This window comes from Heteronotia binoei, chromosome 13, assembly GCF_032191835.1.
Source record: "Heteronotia binoei isolate CCM8104 ecotype False Entrance Well chromosome 13, APGP_CSIRO_Hbin_v1, whole genome shotgun sequence".
NCBI lineage: Eukaryota > Metazoa > Chordata > Lepidosauria > Squamata > Gekkonidae > Heteronotia > Heteronotia binoei.
Window position 1 is genome coordinate 51,027,985 of NC_083235.1, and position 6,686 is coordinate 51,034,670.

Consider the following 6,686-nt stretch of genomic DNA (forward strand, 5'->3'; position numbering starts at 1 on the left):
CTTTCCAGCCCCCCACCATTGGTGAGACATAATTTTAAAAGGAGATACGTGAGCAGTTCTGAGGATGAAGAATTTGTTCCCACAAAGCTCCATTTCCCAGGGCCTGTTTTTGACGAAGAGACATGCATTAGTATGGACAGTGAGGAGACAACAGCTGACATGCTAGCTAAAAATGGCATTTCCCAAATTTTGCAAGGCCTCCTTGAAGATTTCCCAGATACTCAGGAACTTATTCCCTACAGCATCCAGGTTTTCCAAGAGATTCCTGATTCCCAAGAGCTGATTCAAAGTGAGAACTCTATGGCACAGGTAATTTGGGAAAGGGGAAAGGGTGGGGGAGTAGAAAAGGTTATTGGAAACAGACTTTGTATAGTGCTTTTAACTGAAAAAAATCTGCTTTTAATTTTCTAGTATTCTGCCTGCATTGAGCCACAAATTCCAGATTTAAAATTGTCTGAAGCCACAGAGGAGACTATTCCTTCAGAGAAGATCTCCACGCAGGTATGGACCCCAGTTGTTGATTGTTGTGTAGTGGGTGTGGGGGCTTGTCAAAGCTTGTAAGACTAAAATAAATGCTGTCTTTTAAACAGGAACAGCAATAAATTCCATTTGGCATGATGCCCAGGGAACGAGTCATTGCCATGAGAAAGCTTTTAAACATGGAAGTTTTTGAACATATGAAGCTGCCTTATACTGAATCAGACCCTTGGTCCATCAAAGTCAGTATTGTCTACTCAGACTGGCAGTGGCTCTCCAGGGTCTCAAGCTGAGGTTTTTCACACCTATTTGCCTGGACCCTTTTTTGGAGATGCCAGGGATTGAACCTGGGACCTTCTGCTTATCAAGCAGATGCTCTACCATTGAGCCACCATCCCTCCCCATAAAGATTGAAGATTCTGACTGTATACCATCCTGAAAATGGAAATCAGCAATGTCATCATTAGTGCATGCGGCTGTCTATTCAATAACAATGCATTGTATCAATGAATTTTTATATGAATCTTGTGAAGGATGTCAGTGTCAGTGGCCAGCACAAAAATCACATGTATGCATTTCTTGGTCTGAACAAATAGTAGACTGCAAAGTGAAATTTGTTACAGATGAAATGTCAATACATTTGTTACAGATGAAATTTCAATACATTCATTAATGCAAGTTGTGAACTCGGTTTGCTATTCATTGAAATGCCTGGTCTTTACGCAAGAGAATATGGACCAAATATTTAATTTATTAAATAAAGCTGGAGATGCTACAAATTCACGCAAAACTCTTGAAACAATTTTGGAAAACTCTGACAGTGCAATGGTTAAATATGTTCAAGGCTATATCAAAGATTTGCATTTTCGTTCATTTTTTTCTGCGCCAGAAAAAAAATGGCGTTTCTGTGTTGTAAATAAAAGAGAGATTGCAGCTGCTTTTTACTGTCTGTTTGAAATTAGCCTTGTAAATAGACTGCAACTCCTTTTTTTGCTGTCTGTAAATGAAAAAAATCCTGTAAATAAAAGGAACCATTTTAAAGAAATTAGTGTTGTTATTACAGGCCCAGGCATGCCCCCATGCCCCTGACAAAGATGATGATGGGCCTTCTAAGGAAAATTTCCCTCCTCCCTTATCCCTGTTGGAAACCAGGCGATGCTTGAAACCACTGTCTGGTAAATTTTAAGTTTTGCTTTGCTTTTCTGGATTTTCATTTTAAAAAGCAATCTTAATGTTTAAAGTTTTATATGGTGGGGAAATGTTTTTTTTAAAATTTTGTGCCTATGTAATAATTTTCTAATGTTGACTGATTTATAAATAGATGAGAAAAGGCTCAAATGTGATGAAGCACATGTGGGCTCTAAGCAAAACACAGCAGGTCAGCAAATGCTAGGGGGTGCTATGAAACACAAAGGAACCCTGAAAGGTGTGTGTGTGTGTGTGTGTATATATATATATATATATATATATATATATATATATATAAACATAAACTGCATGACTGTTTTGGCTTGATGTGTTAATAATATATTTGCTGAGGGTTGGCCATGCTGAAATTTTATTTTCATTCAAACAGTTTTCAATCATTGGGTATAGACAGCTCCTGCAACGCCTTAATTTCTGCTTTTAAAGGCAGCCTTATGGGCTTTTGGAAAGGTTCTGAAATTATTTTACAAAGTGATTCTGTGTGTAAAAACAGGAAAAGGGGTGCAAGCCAGGTTAGAGGTTGTCAGCCCCGCATTAATATCACTACATATGCCCCTTTTAGCGAGATATTGAAATTGCTTGGCATTACAACAGCTGCTGTGCAAATGCTTAACGGCCAAGCCACAGGCTTTCATTCTTTGGGGATAGATGGCTCTTGCAATCTCTTAAATGCTGCTTTAAAAGGCAGCCTTGTGGGTTTCTGGAAATGCTCTGAAAGAATTTTAAAAAGTTATACTGTATGCCCAAATGGGGGAGCCCTGCAGATAGGTGCGGGGCAGGTCAGAGGTCCTTGTCACACACACCAAAGGAAAAGCAAGCATTTGAAACTGAGAAAGGTTTGGCAAAGAGTCCTACAAAAGTGCCTCAAGAATGCAAAAAAAGTTTAAATCTAGACAAAAAAGAAGTGAATCTCTTTTAAGGTTTCTTAGCAGAGTCAGGGCCTTTGAGAGGCCAAATGATAATTCAGTTCATGATGCCCCTCTCAGCACAGAGGTAGAGCCTGTCGCCACCTCCATTTTGCCAAATAATAATGCTGCTGCTGAACAAGACCCCTCGTCACCCCCACAAAAACCGTCCCCTAGCCCTGACACTCCAAAGGTTTACCTAGAAAAAGCTGGAGAGTGGGAATGACATCTTGCAAACTTGCCAATGGATCAGTATTCAGAGGCCTTCAGGTTTGTAAACTTAGAGCAGTTAAGCCACCCCGTCCTCATACAAGAGGCAATACGGGGTCATGACCTGGGCGATGTCATTGGGGCCATGACCCTGATGACACAATTTCCAGTGACGTCACCAGATGTGATGTGGCTGACCACACCCATTAATTAATTATACATGAGATTGACACAGTTTCCGGTTCTCATGCCTCCTTCATTAATAATGCGTGGGGAGGGTCTATTTACTACTCTCATGGCTTCTGACACATTCAGTACATAGTCTTTTAAATATTCTTTTAGGTTTACATATGAGTTGCTAGTGTGATTGTTTCTCAATTTGCACTTACATCAGATATTCTATAGGACAAGGAGTGAATGTTGTTAACCACGCATTCTCTTTCACACTAGAGCCAGATGGACAGCTCTCTCTCCCACTGTGGTCATGCTGGTGTCATGATTCTGCACCTACTTTTTTTGGTGAATGCATATTGTGTAACTTTGCTCAAGAATACCAAAATACTGCACTTTTAAAAACCAAAACATGACAATTTTTTTAAAAAAGTATTTGCATGGTGCTGCTATAGAATAACACAATACTCGAATGCTTTGGTAATGCTAAGTGCCAGAAGATACAGAGTGTCCCGGTCCAGTCACCTAAATTTAGAAGACTAACTGGCCTCTGAAGGAGAAATGTCAAGGAGAAAAAGTCAGATTTCAGCCATATTAGAATGCTGAAGCAAGCAATAAGAGAAATATACTAGCCATGCACTTTTAAGTATCTTTAAAGTACCAAGTTAGTTGCTGAGTTAGGAAAAGAATGTTTGTTAACTCATACCCTATTTAAGTAAGAGATTAAATAAGCTCATCAGCAATATTCTTGCTTTGCTTGCAAAGATACACGCAAGAAAAACAATTTAGTGTGAGACAAACAATTTAAAAGTATTCTTGAAACGTTTTAAGAAATTGTCATATATAGAGCAAGGAAAACTTTGTAATCAAACTGATATTGTCCACATCACCACATTAGGATTACCCAAGGAATGAAAACTGACTTGCAGGTCTGGCTCTCTTTCCTTTCCACTTTTAATGGCCTTTCAATCTGGCACTCTCTAGTGGACCTGGGCACCTCAATGCAGGTCCGTTTGGCTGCATCAGGCAGCATTGGGTTTAGTAGTAACAGGTGGGTGCATAGGGAGAGAAATAATCTGAATGGTACTGATGGTTGCTTGTCATTGGTCTTTTTTGCGTTTGTTTTTACCTCTGCTCTCTCTCTGCATCTCCGTCACATAAAAAAAATTGGTTTTACATACCCTCCTGCACTCACTTCACTCTCCTGTCAGATTTTGTTTTTCTTCTACATCTGTTTTCAAACATTCTGCTGTCAGCCCTCCACTGTACGTCCATTGTTTTTAAAAGTGTTTTTTTCCCTCTTCTCCTTTAATTTGAACCGTAATAACATGTATGTACTTCTGTTACCATATCATTGCATTTAAATAACACTATTTCATTGGTATGACATAATCTTTAAGCCATTTGACAACATTTTTAACCCCATCCAGTGCACTGGAAGGGTTGCACATGCCTCAATAGAGTGGACTAAAATGTGACCAAGCTTGTTGCAATCATGGATTAATAATCAACAACGCCAGCAATAAAATTATATTTGAATTCTGTAGCTGCTTATGACTTCTGTAGCTGCTTATGACATGGTTGTCGTAAACATAGTCCTCAGCTATTATTGTGATATTTTCTCTCTGTCTATTTGATACCACAAAGCCTGTTATAAATTCCAATTATATGTTAATAAAGTCATCTGGAATGATATGACTGCAGTTTATCTTTCTTACATTCAGCCTGTCACATTCACTCTTTCATGGAAGAACTTGTCTTCTTGATCCTCTCCCAGTCACTCTTTGCTGGTTCTTTACATTAAGTGTCCCCCTTTCTATCAGCCTTACTCGGCATGCTTGCCATTCTTTTCCCCCTCCTTTCCTGTCATTGTCTCCCTGTGAAAAGTCTGGGTATGTTGTATGGTGGCTGCTGCTGTCAGTGGCTGGGTGTAAGGGTACCATAGCCACTCCTGCCAAGCTGGGCTAACTTGTATCACTAGTTTTTAGTACTGGCCCTGGCATTGGTGAGTCCCTCACCATCAGCCTCCAAGTGGGAAAGCCAAAATCCCTACATCTGAGGGGCATGGAATTCTCCTGGGATTAGACATATATCTGTGTTTCAGCCAAAGTATGATTGACAGAGCAGCAAAATGGAGGTAGAAACAGACTCAGAGGGATTGCTGTTCAAACATGAAGCAGTCCCAAGTTGGCAGAAAAAAAATCTGAGAGAGACAACAAGACATTCTCCAGTGGTGCTGGAGAGAAAATGGTACCTTGCAATGGAAAACAAATTGTGTCAATGTGATGAGAACTTTTAAGAAAATCAGTAATTGCTATTGAGAAAGAGCCCAGCTGTGTTACAGTGATCTATTGCCACGATCTAGTTCCTCTGAATTCCAGGCTTTCATTAACAGGGCTCAGGTCCTGTATCTCTTCTCCAAATGCACTTCTCTCCAAGCTCTGCAGAGCAATCTTCCACTGAGGAGCCTATTTTTCTTCTTTTTAGTGGAAGCTTAGAAAAAGTTTTCCAGGGGTGCCGGAGAGAAAATAGTACCTTGCAATGGAAAGAAAATTGTGCCAATGTGATGTAACCTTCAAAAATATGCACCTGCCTGTCCAGTTGGCTTGCTAATGTATTTGGATTGCATTTCTTTCCAGAAAACAGGTTTGAGAGAGAATGTACAGAGGACAGAGAAACCCTGGAAAGTGGACAATTAAAAGACAATGTCACATAGAAGCTTTCCCTCCTCTCCAAAAGTGCTCCAGTTTGGAAGTCAAAGTAGAGAGGAACTTCCATGTGGCTGCAACTTAAGAGATGATGGGGTGGTTGCAGTGGAAGGATTTTATGCAGCAGTTATACTTGCAACTTCTATATTAGTTCTAAGTTGCCATATGAAAGGGAGGAGAATCTTAAAAGTTGCCATATGAAAGGGAGGAGAATCTTAAAAATTCAGGAATATGTGCCAGGGAAACCTTGATTGTCCATGGTTCTTTGGCACATTTGCCCTTTACACTTCAGGTGCTTTCCAAAAGCAAACAGTGGAACACTGTTACTTGTTGCAAAGTTGATCTCAGTGTGGATGATGGATGGCCAATGCTGAAGGCACTCCTTTATCGTTACTTCACACATTCCCATGGTTGGCTGGATTTCTGAAAACAAATTCTTAGCTTTGGCTAAGAGCTGGTAAAGCCTGAATCAAATTAAATTCATGAAGGCCATGAAATCTTGCCTCCATCTGTAATAAAATCTTTTTCACATCCTCTTTTTTATATTCTTTGTTTTTATACACATAAACATGTGTATAAAAACAAAGAATACAAAAAAGAGGATATGAAACCTCAGTAGAATGGATGTGAAAGAGGCAGAATTCATTGAGGTAAGTGACTATGGCTGCCAGTTCCAGGTTCTGTAGTGGTCTGAGGAGGGCAGAGGAGTCAGGCCTTCAGAGTGGGGCCTGCCAGACCTAGGTTCTGTGGGAGCTGACTGGGTGATTTTGATACAGTCACAGACTTCCAGCCTAACCTGTTTTATGGGGTTGTGAGAGGAGAATGATGTAAGCTGCCTTGGTCCCCCCCCCCCACATGCTGTGGAGAAAGGCAGCTTATGTAGAGTCTGCAGGGAGGGGGAAGGCGGTGAAAGCTGAAGTCAGAGGGTCAGATGAAGGGAAGGAGATAGGCTTGCCAGCTCCTTAAGAAATTCCTGAATATTTAAGGGGTGGGGCCTGGAGTGGGTGAG

At 40.5% G+C, this 6,686-nt stretch overlaps 1 non-coding gene across 1 annotated transcript; it reads right to left on the reverse strand.

Annotated features, from left to right (window-relative positions):
* Positions 1–803: 803 nt before the first annotated feature.
* TRNAI-GAU (transfer RNA isoleucine (anticodon GAU)) lies at positions 804–878 on the reverse strand. Its single transcript has one exon. It is a non-coding gene; the product is annotated as a tRNA-Ile (tRNA).
* Positions 879–6,686: the final 5,808 nt, after the last annotated feature.